Source organism: Ornithorhynchus anatinus, chromosome 2 (assembly GCF_004115215.2).
Source record: "Ornithorhynchus anatinus isolate Pmale09 chromosome 2, mOrnAna1.pri.v4, whole genome shotgun sequence".
Classification (NCBI taxonomy): Eukaryota; Metazoa; Chordata; class Mammalia; order Monotremata; family Ornithorhynchidae; genus Ornithorhynchus; species Ornithorhynchus anatinus.
This window is the reverse complement of record NC_041729.1, coordinates 73009116-73026801: the sequence shown is the minus strand read 5'-3', so window position 1 is coordinate 73026801 and position 17686 is coordinate 73009116. Positions and strand designations below refer to the sequence as shown.

Here is a 17686-nt window from a genome sequence, read left to right as displayed (position 1 = left end):
GAAAGCACCTGTGCATGTCAGAAAGCTTGGGACTGCAAAAGCTTCAAAAGCTAAACAGGTAAGGAGGCTGGGTGCGACCCGGTGGGATCCAGGTTTTACTCTGCCCAGAAGTTTCTCTACATGTCAGCTCCACCCCTTGCAGGTTCTGCTCGAAGCTCAGGATGCTGGTGTACATCAGAAAAAGAAAGGTGATATGCTAGAATTCACATACACAATAATCAATATGAACGTTGACCCAGTCTTGCAAGAGCAATATGTGAGCAGAATGTGATGAGCTGACAGGATTTAGTTCTATTTCTCAACTGCTATAGTTGCCACTATAGCACCACCTGAGCCCTCGTGAATTCACACCTCCCACAGGACCTAGGTATGTAACTCCTACCTAGTTCCTGCAGCAGTTCCCTATTACTTAACCAACTCAAGTACAAATCTCCCCCTGCCCTTTTTGCAAATATTTCACTGTTTGTCTTTCTACAATGTAGGCTTATTGAGGGCACGGGCTAGGTCTACTAACTCTACTGAACAGTCCCAAGTACTTATGCCAGAATTCTGCACTCAGTAGCCATTCAAATACTACTGATTGACGGATTCAGCTAAGTTCTTCAGAAAATAATAATAATGATAACTGTTATTTGTTAAGTGCTTATGATGTGCCAGGCACTTTATTAAGTACTGGGCTGGACACAAGCAAATTGAGTTAGACATAATCCCTGTCCCATGTGCAGTTCTAATCCCATTTAACAGATGAGGTAACTGAGGCACAGAGAAGTGAAGTGAGTTGCCCAAGGTCACAGAGCAAACAAGTCGTGGAGCTGGGATTTAAATAACCTCCATGTTATTAATTGACCTCATTGATTAATTCATCACAACAGGTTGTGTGTGAAGCCTAAACCCCCATAAAAGGGAGATGAGCAAGCCACCAACTGGAGAAGACACTCGAGGACTGAGAGGCCAAGAGAAATTCTAGGTCGGGTACTAAGTCCTGGCAATAATGCCGGGCATAAAGTGAGGCAGACTCAGCTGTTGTCTTGTAAGTTTGTTTCATGGGTCCTGGAGTTGGTTGGCTGACACAGTTTTTAAATTATATTTATTGAGTGCATACAATGTGCAAAGCACTGTACTAGGCACTTAGCATAGTTCACAGTTCCACATCTGCTGACAGAGTGGGCCAACCTTCACCTCTCAGTTAGATGCTGACTTTGTAAAAAAAAAAAACAACAAAAAACCATGATGCAGTCTGTAGTCATCTGGTGAATGTTTGCTGGGAGACCAGCTGGCCCACTGCTGGAGGTGGAGGAACTGAAGAGCTGCTAGTGTACTGGGATGGTCTTGGACTGAGGTAAGTAATAACTTGGTGCCCTCTGTTCCTTGACTATACAGAAAACTGCTTCCCTGGAATCTTTATGAGGTTTTTGCCAGGAAAACTGGGAACCCAATCTGCTAAAATGTCCTTCAGAGTAACTTTAGGAAGAAAGTCCATATGAGAGTAGAATTGTCCTGTCTTCTTGTCGCTGGATGTACAATGGATCATGAGCAATAGCTTCTAACTCACTGCGATCTTTCTGGTTGTTATCACTGCTTCTAGAGTGTGGGGGTTCAAATAGGCACAGAGATAGTTGGCTCAGAACAACACACGGGTCCCAAGGACCAGGTTCTGATCCGATGAGATGGTCAGATTTGAACCTCATGAGTGTTGGGCTTGAGGTAGTGGATTCCACTGAAACCCCTTCTACTATTTCATACAAAAAACAGATCTCTAATATCCTACATCTTGAGGCCAGATGAAGCAGGTCCTTGAGGATCTGAAAGATGGTGCACGCAAGAATTTCCACCTGGAAGCTGGTGCACTAGACCTTGAATTGACACTACCTGTTACCTCCAGGAAACCTCTGGAAGCAGAGAGTTGAGAAGTAATGGACATCAAGACTTCCAAGCTGGTCATTTTCATCTCTTCAAGACTTTGAAGACAAGGGTCCTGAGTGAGTCCAGGTCCATGGAAGTCTTAGGGAGTAGTGTATATCTTAGATGACAGGGCCACTTTGAATGTTCACCCTGTTACCACTAGAAATTTCACTTAAGTTGGTGAGAAAAGTAGAGTTGATGACAAGGCAGGGTATAGGGAAGGCAGCAGTATTTTTGCACTGGGAGCAGAAGGTGTGAGTTAAACTGTTTTCCTCAGAGGCAAAAAGTTTTCTCATGCCAGGAGATTAGGCTGTGGGCTACAAAAAGTCTTTTCATGCCAGGAGATTAGGCTGTGGGCTACACTGCTGAAAATACAATAATGTTGGTATTTGTTAAGCGCTTACCATGTGCCGAGCACTGTTCTAAGCACTGGGGTAGACACAGGGGAATCAGGTAGTCCCACGTGGGGCTCACAGTCTTCATCCCCATTTTACAGATGAGGTAACTGAGGCCCAGAGAAGTGAAGTGAATTGCCCAAAGTCACACAACTGACAAGTGGCAGAGCCAGGATTCGAACCCATGACCTCTGACTCCAAAGCCCAAGCTCTTTCCACTGAGCCACGCTGCTTCTCGTGAAAATATGCATTTGCTGGCTGTCTACTCAAAATATCCACAATTACATTTTGTATGCCAGTACACAGGCACTAATTTTCAGAGTTTGCCCTTACATTTCCATGGTTTCTTTTCAGAAAGCCTAGGAATGAATAATTCCCCTGACCACACACCCCCTTGTTTGTTGATAGAATGCCTATTAATTTGGTTGTCTATCTGTACACTGGAGAACTCCAAGGAAGTCTTAGGAGCATTCAACACTACCTTGTTTTAACTAAACTGTTTTACTTCTTGGGACAACCAGGTGTCCTGGATCTATTTCCTCTGGAGTTCCACTCCCCACCCAACCAGCATTGCAACTACAGTGAGGCCTATCTGGTAAAGAGAAAAGGAGACACCTGAAAGTCTACTCAGATGTAGTGTTTTGAGTGCTAGTCCTAGATTGTTTTGATCTGGATCTTGATGAAGAGAGTCTATACAATCTGAAACCACTGAACTCTAGGACCAGTTGTCATTTCTACTTTATATTCTGATAATGTGAACAACATCTAAAGGACCGCTATGAGGCCAATCAATTGATAACATTTACTGAGTGCCTACAGTGTGCAAAGCACTGTATTAAGTGCTAAGACAAGTAAAATGTAATTAGTATACAAGAACCCTGCCCTTAAAGGGAGACAGTCATTTCAACAATATACCTCTAGGAGTAAAAGAGCATGAAAGTAGCGATATAAGAAACATGAAGGGGGCAGGAGAATCAGGGAAGATACAATATAAATTAATATGCAAGAACTGTGCCCTCAAGGAGCTTACAAATCTAGCTGGGGAAACACTCACTTCAATAATATACATATAAGGGGAAAAGAGAATGAAAGTAGGTATATAATCAAATTAATCAACGGTATTCATTGAGCCCTTACTATGTGCAGAGCACTGTGCTTAGTACTAAGCATTTGGGATAATACAATATAATAAAATGAATCATGTTCCCTGCCCTCCCTTCCCTGAGTAAAGATCAGAAGAGTCAGGTGGGGAGATTATTCATGAATTCAATTGTATTTACGGAGCACTTACTGTGTGCAAAGCACTGTACTACACGCTTGGGAGAGTACAATATAACATCAGACACATTCCCTACCCATAAGGAGCTCAGAGCCTAGAGGGGGAGACAGACATTAATATAAATAAATTAATAGATAAAGATATTGCAGATTAAAGATTAATCAAGGAGATTTTAAGCAAATGCACTTTCACCTAGCAGGGGAACTTTAGATGAGGTAGCTCACACTGCCTGTACATGGACCCCAGACTCTTGGCTTGACCAGATGCTAGATGAGCACTTAATAATAACTGTGTTAAACTCTTCCTATATACCAAGCACTGTACTAACTCCTGGGGTGGACACAAGATAATTAGGTTGAAGACAGCAAAAACTGAAATTGGTCTGAGGTAATGAGAAGACTAGGGTCTAAGGCTTTATGACCACTGGACAGCCTTGCCTAATGGGTTTCTGGGACAGAAATGCTGGATGCGCTAGGTGTCCAGGACCCTACTTCCTGGGAATACTCTCCGCTCCAGGATCCTACAAAGAACCACTTCTGGCTCTAGTTGGTATGTCACTCCTGGAAGAATCGGATCAACAGAGAGCTCTCAGGAAAGGACTGTCTTGTCTGAGGCTGGATGAGTTAACTAGGTTAAGTATCCTGCTTTCCCGGTTAAGGAGGGATGATAAAATCATGTTCCTTCCTTCATTCATTCATTCAATAGTATTTATTGAGCACTTACTATGTGCAGAGCACCGTACTAAGCGCTTGGAATGTACAGTTCGACAACAGATAGAGACAATCCCTGCCCAATGACGGTCTCACAGTGTAATTGGGGGAGACAGAGGGACAAAAACAAGACAACATAATCAAGATAAATAGAATCAAGGGGATGTACACCTCATTAACAAAATAAATAGGGTAATAAAAATATATACAAATGAGCACAGTGCTGAGGGGAGAGGAAGGGAGAGGGGGAGGAGCAGAGGGAAAGGGGGCTTAGCTGAGGGGAGGTGAAGGGGGGAAGGGAGAGGGGGCAGAGAGTGGAGGGGGAGCAGAGAGGGAGCAGAGGGAGCAGAGGGAGCAGAGGGAAAAGTGGTAGCTCAGTCTGGGAAGGCCTCTTGGAGAAGGTGAGCTCCTCCTTACTTCCCCTGAACCCTAGGCAGAGGCTTTCCCTGAAGAAGGTGGAGCTTCGCTGAAGATCAATGAGGATCTTTAGGGGAGCAGTTGCTTCCTCTTCTTGGCAGAAAGCTTTTGCAACTCCATATCTAATGGCCTCCACTGAAAGGAGAGCTGCTATACCAAGCTAATAAGACCTATGCCACCTTTGAGAAAACTAGCATCTCTGATTCCCCTTCCTTAAGCAATTTTTTTTCACTGTCAGAGGTCTGAAAACCAAACCTTCACCTCACTGAAAACTGGGAGGAGGAGATTATCCTTTATATTTAACAGTAGGATGTAAGATAAAGAGGGAAATTTGGGAGAGAGGAGAAGAGATTAAAAAAACACCAAAAACTAACATTCCAGTTTCAGAGATGGAAACACTACATAAGCATGCTGCAAACCATTCACATCTGTTAACACACCCATGTTTGGTGCCCTCACAATGAAAGCAGACAGCACCTTACAATTTTCCAAGAATGCCTTTAAGCATTAGGTAGAAATATGCAAAAATATAGAATGCCAATATTTTTCCTTTCCTGTACATTTTTTTAAAAGTGCTTTCTTTTTTATGAAAATACCATCTATTTACCCTCCCCAGCCATCCCTTTCTTTTTGCAGAATTTGAATCCCCCCAATAGTCTCTACAGTAAAGTTACTGAAATGATCTCAATTCACAAGGATGGAAGAGATTTGAGGAGAGGCTTGAACAAAGTGGAAAATTGATACAAGATGCTGAATGAAAGAATGAGGGCTTGGCACTTACAGGGATAAAATTGGGTGAAATGAGAGCAAGAGAAAAGGTTATGTAAAGGAGATAGTGAAAAGACATCAGAGAAGCTGGAACAAAGAGACTATATTTAAGGAAAGAAAGAAGTTTAAAATTGAACCTGGAATGAACATGAGAGTCATTCAATTGGAGCAGAAGGATGGGGATAGTTCAGGATTGCTCCTTGGTAGGTTTCTACACAGTGGTGGAAGCAGATATTTCACTGATGATGGAACCTGACACTGAAAACATATCTAGTAAAGGAAATGAAATTTGCTCCTGAAGTGATATAAACACTTTAACTATAATTACAGGTAAAGGTAGTTTTGCATTGGCAGAAATAAAAACCAAGGAGTTTTAAGGGGTTTGGTAGGATATTTTAAATGCAGCTTCTATCCACTTTGTTTTTCCCAGAGAACAGTAAAAATAGGCATCCACTTATGATCTACAGTAGAATAGGGAAGTTTGATCTACAGTAGAAGTGTAAAGGCAAATCTGAAGAGATCTACGCATTTAAATAGCACCTGCTGCTGAAGCTGACTTTGAAACCAACCATATTGCACAACTAAAAAAGTTGGCATCAATATCATATAAGGATCATGTGTGCTAGGGACAAGAGAGGGAATTAAGACATGGGCACTGACCCCAAGAAACAGACAATCTAAAAGGGGATATGGACCAGAGGAGAAGAAACAGACCACAAATTATCCTCAAAATTTCAAAAAACCAACAGGTTAAAATTCAAAACTCAAGGACTCAACAACTTGGACCCTTGTCCCTGTTGTATATTTACAATTTATGCCACCCTGTCTCCTTATTAACTTGGTTTCTTGTATTCATTAATCCAATCACATTTATTGAGCACTTACTGAGTGCAAAACACTGTACTAAGTGCTTGGGAGAGTGCTGTATGCCCCCAAATTCCAAGTGCAGATCTCTGTACAGAAAGCCCTCAATCAATGCAGAAGATGATGGGACGGCAGTTCACTGTTGTTTAGATAAGAAATGAGATTTCAATCAAGAAGCAATGAAGAGAGTATGCCTTGGAGTCAGAGGTCTTGGGTTCTTTCCCAGCTCTGCCACTTGTCTGATGTGTGCCTTTCAGCAAAACACTTAAATTCTCTCTGCCTTAGATACCTCATCCGTAAAATGGGGATTACAAATGTGAGCCCCATGTGGGGCAGGGATTGTATCCAACCTGATAAACTTGTATCTACCCCAGCTCTTGGTACCGTGCCTGGCACATAGTAAGAGCTTAACAGATACCATTAAAAAATAATATCTATTGATTGCTTACTGTGTGCAGAGCACTGTACCAAAATGCTTGGGAGAGTACAATATACATGGTAAACATGTTCTCTGCCCACTTGGAGATTACAGTCTAGAGGGGAAACACACAAGAGTGAAATGAGTGGGCTGGGGAGTAAGAGATCACTTAGATAAGGTATGAGGGGGTGAGCTGATTGTTTTAAAGCTAATGGTAAGGAGTTTCTGTTTGATGTGGAGGTGGATGGTTCTTGAGGAGTAGGGAGGCAATTTTTTTTTTTTAAATGACTTGGGCAGCGGAGGGAAGGATTGATTGGAGTGGAGGGAGGCAGGGAGGTCAGTGAGGAGGCTGATGCAATAGTCAAGGTGGGATACAATAAGTGCTTGGATTAGCAGGGTAGCAATTTGGATGGAGAGGAAAAGGTAGATTTTAGTAATGCTCTGATGTTAGATCATCTCTCAGATATGAATGGGAAGGGAGTTCAAGCCTGAGGCAGGATGTGGGCAAGGGTCAGTTGTGAAATAGACAAGATCATGGTACTGCCAAAAGGTTGGTGTTAGAGGAGCAAAATGAACATCCTGGGTTTGCAGTAGGACAAGGGCAAGGTAAGATAGGAGGGACAAGGAGACTGAGGGCTTTAAAGCTGAAGGTAAGGAGTTTCTGTTTGATGCTGAGGTGGATGGGCAACCACTACAGTTTCTTGAGGAATGGGGAAACATAGACTGAACAGTTTTGTAGAAATGATGTGGGGAGGAGAGTCAAGTATAGACTAGAGTGCAGAAGAGAAAGGAGATAGGAAAATCAGCAAGGAGGCTGATGCAGTAGTCAAGGTGGGATAGGATAAGTGCTTGAATGGAGTGGAGAGGTGTTTTAGGACACCAGAAATGGGCAATGCATGAACCATCATCAGCATATGGCCAGAAATACACAAGGGTAGGGGAAAGGGACAAGCTTAAAAAATGCAAGTTGCAATCAAAGTGAGATCATAAGTGTCATTCTGGCCTTGGGGCCTTCTTCAGGCTGTGGAAAAATTGAGCAATTAGCTCAGCCCCCTTGTTCTCTTTCCCCATTGCCTTCTCTCTCTCTCTCTCTCTCTCTCTGTCCCTCCCTCACAAAAGCACTTATGATGGGATATTACAGATCACAATTGATACTTCTCCTGGAATATTAGAAATAGTGATACAGTGATCCAAAAAGGGGAAGGGTGGAAGATAAAAGGAAGATGAAGTTGCTTCTTTTTTTTGCAACATCATTTGGAAAATTGCCTACTGGGAAATACCCCTGATGATTTTCATAGCCAAAAACAAAAGCAACCGTGCTTAGTTCCCTACCGCTAGGGATTAACTGCTCTGAAGGAAAGATTTTTCATTTTCACAAATGCACACGCTCACACACATGCTAGGTTCGGATAAATTTGCACAAGCTGCTTTTCCTAAACTGAAGAGAGCCCTCGCTGCATCTGAAATACATGGTTATTTTTCTAGATGAGACAGTGGGTAAACATAAATGTTCCTCGAAATTAGAAAAAAGTTTAGAATTCTACATTGATCGATGAGGAATTGCTCTGTCCTTATTCAGCACTGCCTCATGATGAATAAGTACTGAGAGGAGGAATTTAAAATTAAATGGAGAATGCAGATGGAACCACTTGGTTTTCCTTCCTATAATCTCCCCAATTCCTACAAGGTCAATTTAGCTATGGGTGTTAAGATGTTTTAGGAGATCAGTTCACCAAATCATTTACGTTTCTTTGTGAAGAGGTATATTTATCTTGTTCCATTTTTGTCTCAATCAATCAATCAATAGTACTTATTGAGCACTGTGTTAGGAGCATTGTATCACTGTACTGTTGGTAGACATGTTTCCTGACCATATAAAGCTTACATTCCAGAAGGGGAGACACACTTTGAAATCAATATGTAAGTGTTGTGGGGCTGAAGGTGGGTGTTTAAAAGGTACAAATCCAAGTGCATCTCCTTTATAATCAAGAAATGGCAAAAAATCAGGTTAAGTTTCTCATGATGCTTTTTCACAAGTTGTCTTATAAATTATGGCTTTGAAAGCTTGCATTACTGACGGCTTACTACATCACTCACTCTGCCTTTTCCATGACTAACTGCATGCAGTTAAAAAGTAGACTAAGCTACTGCAGTGAGAGATGGTGACCCTAAGCCAGCTGACCCAGATTCAGGGCAATTTAGAAGATGCTATTAGTTGAAGAGACAAAGCAACCTCAGTTTTCTGGAATTTCTTGATATTAAGTCTAAAAGAAAACAATGTACCTCTCTTTGCAGAAATGGAGAGTTTGAGTTATAAAGGGTCTTCTCACATTTTAAAATGTTATTGCATGATTCTTTTATAAATTCTACATACATAAACCATTCAACTGAAACTAAGTTTTACATGTAAACTTTTTAAAAACTGCAGTGAGAAATTCATTTTTGATTACCATCTGTCATATCTTAAGAATTTTACAAACTATTATACAGTATCACTTCAACCAGATACTAAGCAGCATGGCCTAGTAGAGAAAGCACAGGCCTAAGAATCATAGAGTTTTAATCCCAGCTTTGCCAAATTTATGCTGTGTAACCTTGGGCAAGTCATTTAACTTCTCTATGCTTCAGTTACCTCATCTGTAAAATGGGGATTAAAAATCCTCCCCTCTCCGATGCAGTCCTATGTTCATTTATTCAATCCTATTTATTGAGTGCTTACTGTGTGCAAAGCAGTATACTAAGCACTTGGTAGAGTTCAATATAACAACAGACACATTCCTGCCCACAGTGAGTTCATAGTCTAGAGGGAGAAAACAAACAAATAAATTACAGATATATACATATGTGCTCTGGCTATGGGAAGGAGGATGGATGAAAGAGCAAGTAACAACAGCGCAGAGGGAATGGGAGAAGAGAAGAGGTGGGCTTAGTCAGGGAAGGCTTCTTTGAGGAGATGTGCCTTCAATAAGGTTTTGAAGTGGTGGGAGCAATTATCTCTTTGATATGAGGAGAGAGGGCGATCCAGGCCAGAATTAGCAGAATGAGGGCAAGAGGTCAGCAGCAAGATAGATGAGATCGAGCAGGATAGGGACTAATTATCCTGTATTTATTCCAGCTCTTAAAACAGTACTTGACACACAGTAGTGCTTCATGAATACCATTTTGAAAAACACCTCCCCCCTCCCCACACACACACACATCCACACACACCCCCAACCCAATTCCCCAAGATATAGGGCAGTAGTTACTTATCTACTTATAGGGCAGTAGTTACATAGCAAAATACAACAATAAGTAAAGAATTACATGGGCAACTGAAACTTTAAATGAAAAAATATAAGAATATAATCAAACTACAATTTGCCTAGGAATGATGAAATTAACATATCACTACTGCAAAAAACTAGCATTGGAGCCTTTAATCAACAAGTGGTCAAGGAATTCAATTTTATCAATAATGTGACAGATAAATTAGAAACATACTAGGTAAAATCTGAGCATTTGAGTCAAATGCCAAAATGAAAGCAACAGTTGAATAGGTATCTTTAGCTCTAGTTCAATGCACTATCCCTGAGGGTCCAAATAGCTCTAAGTGGACCACCCTAAACTCTTCCTCCCCTAAACTGTTATTCACTGTTTCTTTAGGAGGTTGACACCAAATCCATCAGTCAATCATATTTACTGAGTGCTTACTGTGAGCAGAACATTGTACTAAGCACTTGGGAAAATAATTGGGAAAAAGTAATATAACGAAGTTGGTAGACATGATCACTGTCCACAATAATATGACAATGATATGCTTGGTCTATTAGCACCCACCCTCAGGTGCCAACATATCCAGACATAGTGGAAGATTTAGTGGCTAAAGGAATCATAAAAGATGGGTGAGTATAAATTAATAGTATTTAAGTATTTAATGAGTACTGGACACTATACTAAGAGCTTCAGAGTCTAAAATTTCAAACTGCATGTTTTCTGCTCTCAAAGAATTTACAGTTTGATGGGGGGGAAAAAGGCAAATTATTTAGATAGCAAGAGCTAAAGAAAGAATAAGGATAAACTGAATAAAAGAACACAAGTATGTGCCCCAACTATATTATGTATATTCATACCAAATAAATATTGGACACTCGCAAAAGAACAGAATCTTCTAGTGAATATAACTTGCAATTTCAGACGTCTGGAAAACTGCAGTAATATCTTCAAGCACACATATGCACTTTATTTCACAAAATTTTTCTTGGCTGATAAATGCTACCAGACTTGTCTAGTGACAATATTTTTACTTTATCAAACTAGGTGAGGAGAAAATTCACCAAGACTGAAGTGTCTCTTTAGGAAGGGGACACCTGTCTTATTTTTAACTCTAAATTTTGGGTTTTTCTACATTAAAAATTTGTAACCTTTTGGTGATGTCTTCTTTGTAAAGAAACTAGAATCCGGTATATCTGGTCTAGTACAAATCAATTAACCAATGGAATTCACTTCGAAGCAGCATGGCTCAATGGCAAGAGCATGGGCTTGGGAGTCAGAGGTCATGGGTTCGAATCCCAGCTCTGCCACTTGTCAGCTGTGTGACTGTGGGCAAGTCACTTAACTTCTCTGTGCCTCAGTTCCCTCATCTGTAAAATGGGGATTAAGACTGTGAGCCTCATGTGGGACAACGTGATGACCCTGTATCTACCCCAGTGCTTAGAACAGTGCTTGGCACATAGTAAGCATTTAACAAATACCAACATCATCACCACTGAGTGTTTACTATTTGCAGAGCATTGTACTAAGAGCTTGGGAGCACACAACATAATTATCAAACATGTTCCCTGTCCAAAATAAGCTTGCAGTCTAGAGGGAGGTGGGTGAAAGACATTAATATTCTTTACTTGTGGTGCATATCTGGGTGATTTGACCAAAGTAACATTCTGTTTTTAAGAATATACATCTTGTTGGCATCTTTGTCTTTCCAATTCAAATTATAAGGATGTGCCCAGAATGAGAGATTTTCATGTACATATAATGCATTGCTGCTATTACAACTCACGCAATGAAACTCTTTGGCCAAATTATGATGAAACAAAGCTTTTTCCACATTTATCAAGAGTGGAGTTCTTTACATTGGCAGTATTCCAAAAGACATACAACCCTAATTGGTGTGGAAGAGACTGGGTTCAGAATTCCAAAAACAAAAGGTTGAGGGGTCATGGATCAAGGTTTCATATTTATTTTAAGGAGGTTAGAAAGGCATTGTAGACGAAGCCTACAAAATTGAAACCATCGGCACGATCTTCCTAAAACTTCCCCTGCTCCTCTCCAATCCCCCCAACCTCCACCATCCTCTTAAACTTTCCCTATATTCCCTGCATTATCCCAAGAGATCTCTTGCCTCCTCTCTAAATTTTCCCCCTCCATCTGTGTGCTCCTGACCCCATCCCTTCATACCTTATTAAACACTCGACCTCTCCCTTCTTCCCTCCTATCCTGCCATCCTCAACTGTTAACTTTTCAATGACTTCTTCCCCACTGCTTTCTCAAACATGCTTTTGCATTCTCTAACCCTTCCTTGACCCCATGGCTCCCTCCAGTTATCGTTCCTCTCCCTGCTACCATTCCTCTCCAAACTCCTTGAGAGAGTTTTTTCCACCCTCTGTCTCCACTTCCTCTCCCTCCAATTCTCTCCTTGATCCCCTCCAATCTGATATCCACCCCCTTCACTCCCTCTTCATGGTAACCAATGGCATTCTTCTTACCAAATCTGATAGCCTTTACTCTATCTTAATTGTCTTAGACCTCTCAGCTACCTTCAACACTGAAGAGCACCTTCTTCTCCTTGAAACTTTAGCTTCACTAACACTGTACTCTCTTCGTTCTCCTCCTCTGTCTGACTCCTCCTTCTAAATATCTTTGGTAGGCTTTTCTTCTGAATCCCATCTTCTGACAATGAGAATTCCTCAAGACTCAGTTATACATCCCCATCTATTCTCCATCTACACCCACTCCTTTGGATAACTCATTCGCTCCTATGAATTCAAATACTATCTCTATATGGATGATTCCCAAATCTACACCTCCAGCCCTGACCTCTCTTCTCTGCAGTCTCACATTTCCTCCTGACTCCAGGACATCTTTACTAGGATGTCCTGCTGACACCTCCAACTAAACATGTCCAAAACTGAACTCCTTATCTCCCCACCTAAACCCTATCCTCCCACTATCTTTCCCATCATGGTACACAATACCACTTCCTCCTTATCTCACAAGCCGTCACTCTTGGCATTGTTCTTGACATATCTCTCTCACTCAACCCACATATTCAAGATGTCATAAAACCCTGTCAGTTCTAAATTCACAACATTGTTAGATCTGTCCTTTACTCTATATCCAAACTGTTACTACACTGATCCAAGCACTTATCCTATCCAGCCTTGACTACTCCATCTTCCTTCTTGCTGACCTCCCTGCCTCCTCTCTCCCCCAACTGCAGGCCATAATTCACTCTGCTGGAAAGAAGTATTTCTCTAAAAAAAATTCAGACCAGGTCTGCCCACTCCTCAAAAACCTCTAATGAATGCTCATCCACCTTCGCATCACACAGAAACTCCTTACCATTGGCTTTAAAGCACTTAATCAGTTTATCCCCTTCTAGCTTACCTCACTGATTTCCTGTTACAGCCCACCCTCCATTCTTCACTCCTCTGGTACCAGATTACTTACTGTGCCCCAATTTCATCTATATTGTCACCAATGCCAGACCACCACTCTCCCTACTTTCAATGCATTTGTCATGGGTAGGGAAAGTGTTTGCTAATTCCGTTGTACTGTACTCTCCAGAGTGCTCAGTACAGAGCTCTGTACATTTAATAATTACCACTGATTCTTAAGGTCTCATCTCTTCTAAGAGACGTTCCCCAATTTAGCCCTTTTATCCCCAGCTTTCTCTTCCTTCTGTGTTGTCTAAACACTTGGATCTGTGATCTCTGGGCACTTGATATTTGCCCCACCCTCAACCATCAGCACTTATGCACAGATCTATAAATTATAATGATAAATTATTTATATTAATGTCTGTCTCCCCTTCTAGATTGTAAGCTCATTGTGGGCAAGAAACATGTCTGCCAACTCTGGTGTACTCTACTTTTCCAAACGCTTAGTACAGTGCTCTGCACATAGTAAGCACTCAATAAATACCACTGACAAGGATGATGACAAAATCAAGATGCTTAAATCAACAATGGAGGCCTGGGTAGGTAGCTTACATGACACATAATCTAGCAGTGAGATTTTCTGTGGGGTGGTTCTCAAACTGAATCAAGATGATGTAACCAGAAACCAATCAGAGGCAAGTAGGTTAGTTGCCCAAGGCTAAGAATGAAAGTATAAAGCAGAGAGATCTAGAGAAAATCTATATTTCCTCAGGAGACTGAGAAAAAGGGGGATATGTGTGGCTAGTCTTTCCTCTTTTTTTACCGAGGAGGGAAAAGCCTGGGGGGGGGGTGGGGGACAGGTAAGGATAATGAGATGGAACAGAGAAGGCCCCATATATTCACTTATGTATTATGTTCTATATATGGCATCCAATTTTACTGGCTTGACTGGTCTATACCAGCAGTTGCTAGACCTGACCCCTACTCACTCTTTAAAAAAGATTAAAGATCAGTGATGTCCTTCTGGTACAAATCATTTGTAAAATCTTTTTGGCATTTTTTAAAAACAATTAACTATAGAATTCATACGCTATTCATATAATCCACATATCACTAAGTCACTCTCTCTAGACTGTAAAATCTTTTTAGGGAGTAACGTTTCTACCAGCTTTCTGATATTGTACTATCCCAAGGGTTTATTACAGTGTTCTCCACAGAGTAGGCACTCAATAAATACCATCGATTGACTGGTCACCATCACCAGCACCTTAATAAAATTTTTACAATGTACAATGAGTCTTATTATAATGAAAGAAAACAGAAGCTGAATCAATAGCATCACAGCAAATATTAGCATCACATCACTATAGTAACAGAAGTCTGTCAAAAGTATTTTAGTCATTGGCCAAACAAACTGCTTGGATTTTTTGCAAAGTGTCTTCAAGTATGCAATATCAATCACTGAAAAGATGATATACTTGGGACATTTCTGAATCTTACATGAACTATACGGGAAGAAGGCTTCTTTTAAGAGAAAAATGCAGTGAAAAAATAATACTAAAATGCATCTACCGATAACTATATGGCAATGAAACTAGCTTTCACAAAACAGGAAATAAAAGTTAAGGCTGACTAACTTTATTAATTCTGCTCTCTAAGTATGAAGTGAGGAGAAAGGGGATAAAGAAAATACACTATACAATGGCATATCAGATTTAACTTATTTCCCAGTAAAGGCCAGTCATAGTACCAGACCTGTGTCATAGTAATTTTGGCAGTATTTAAAAGTACAGAATATTTCATAAATCTAATTTATATTTGTCCACTTTGTTGGCCCCATCCTTGCGCAATGTTTAAATTAGATTCATGTTAACATCCATCAATGCAATTACCATAATTACTAAGCAGCATAACACAAAAGCCTGTGCTTTACAAGTGACCATGTGTATTTAAAAGCTTGCACCTGGATCACCAGAACCACCTTTCTGGGAAAGAAAAAAAAAAATCAAAACAGGCAGTAAATAGGAGGATTCTAATTCCTAACTGCTCTGCCCCAATTTTCAAGATTAAACTGACATAAGTGTTAACCTGAATTTATGAATGCTCTGGTGTTGTTTACCTTCATACACCAGTCACAGTGTTTTAAGTAGAAAATACCTAGAAAACAGAAATTAAAATTTCCTATGTCTGTCTTTATCTGTTCTTTGCTCCTTCATGCCAAAAGATTACACTCCATAAGGCAAGGAAAAGTGTAGAATCTGACCCAACATTTCCCACTCCCTTCCTAATATTTGTTCAGAAGAGACAGAAAATGACCTCATTTGCCATTTTGGGGGCTGCAAAGCTATTACACTTGCTAAATACTCAGCAAACATATAATTTACCACAGAGCATTCGACAGAGTTCAAGCTCTTTCTTGGCTTACATTTAGTATCCCAGGCATGTGACATTTCAGTGCAAAGCAGGCTTCATGGGAAGTAGACTAATGATAATCAATAGATCTGACTCAGTGAAAGGCTTCCACTGATAAAAGGAGGCATCAAACATGAAGTCAGATCATTACCTCAGTCTAGCAGCTGTCTACCATTCATAGAGAGGTGCAAAAGCTCTCTATAAATGAGGGGCAAGAACAGCTTGGCCTAGTGGAAAGAGCACAGAGCAGTCAGAGGATCTGAGGTCTAATGTTAGCTTTGCCCCCTCCCTGCTGTGTGGTATTGGGCAGGTCAGTTAACTTCTCTGGGCTTCAGTTTCCTCATATTTAAAAGAGAGATTCTCCCATCCTCCCTCAAACAGACTGTGAGCCCCATGTGAGACGGGGACTTTGTCCGACTGGATTCACTAGTATCTACCCCAGTGCTTATTACAGCGCTTGACACACAGAATGTGCTTAAGAAATACCATAATAACAATGACAATTTATTTCATTTTACCTCAGCTCAAACTAAAAAGCTCTGTGTTTGGTACAGATATGATTTTGCAATAGCATTAAATAATTTTTACAGATGATCTTCAAAGCTTGTCTATAAAGACTACTTAACATCTCCATACAGCTATTCCTTTTAAGTCGTACTTATAAAAGCTGAAATGATCTTAATAGCCAAGAGAACCCTGCTATACAGAAAGCAAGCCCCAGACAGCAAAGGTTTCCCTCTTCCAGAATCCACGTTTTTCCAATATTAACTGTGTAGATTTTTAGTATAGCAACAAGATAGAGTTTTATAATCCACATTAAATAAGGAAGACTTTCACAGCAGTAAATTTGTCAAAATAGATAGTTGAAACATCTGTCCAAAATGGAGTTCAAAGGCTCAAACTGAAAAATCAATATATCAATGGTATTTATTGAGCACTTAATGTATGCAGAATACTACTAAGGCTTGGGAGAGCATAATACTAGAGAGTTGGTAAACACATTCCCTGCCCACAAGGAGTTTGCACTCTAGATGGGGAGTCAAACAAATTGAAATAAATTACAGATAAGGAAAACTGCAGAAATTGTACAATAATTTTCAGGAAAATATTTTTGGTCACCAATAAACTCCATATTTAAAGTAGTTCTGTACTAACCAAATGTTTTCATATTCAGGAAAAATATCAGGTGCTGTTGTACACTGGGTAAAAAGTCTAAAACCCATTTTCACTTTTCCCAAATTAATTACAGGAACAAACAACAGTAAATCCTAGTACATCTTCAGCAGCCCTCGAGTTCTTTCTATGTAGACATCCTCGAAGGAAGGTCAGTGGGGAAGAAACAGTCCCTCAAAGAAATATGATCATGTTTTTTTTCTCAACATTAGGTGCAAAATTGTATATCATCCTGAAAAACGTGCAAATATGCTTCATTTTATCAGTTGCCCAGTTGCCATTTTATGAGCATTTACAAATAGAAACACTACTCCCTCCAATTTTGGTTATGTCAGCCCAACTATACACAAACCCCAACACAATTTAACTTGAATATACATTTTGGAGAGAGCAAACAGTTCCAAAAATGTTAAACCACCAGGAAGGGCAAATTTTCATAACCAGCCTGTACAGGTTTTCGGCAACTACTACAATTTGAGAATGGTGGTACAAGAACTAACTTGTCCTCATATTTAATCTGGGAGGCTGAAGCCCCGGGGGAGGCTACCAGATCTTTCTAGGGAGACAAAAGCCAGCTTGACTAAACTGAAACAAACCAGGAAGGCTTTCTGTTTGGGTCAAATCTTTACAAAATGAAAACCCAATTTCCCAGACCCTAAAATCTCCAAGTGACTCAACACATTCTGCAAGTATAAAATAACATAAAAAAT

The 17686-nt window shown here is 40.4% G+C and overlaps 1 protein-coding gene across 1 annotated transcript in view; it reads right to left on the bottom strand.

The window, feature by feature from the left end:
• Positions 1-17686, bottom strand: part of ARID1B (AT-rich interaction domain 1B) — a 514902-nt gene that overhangs the window by 256557 nt on the left and 240659 nt on the right.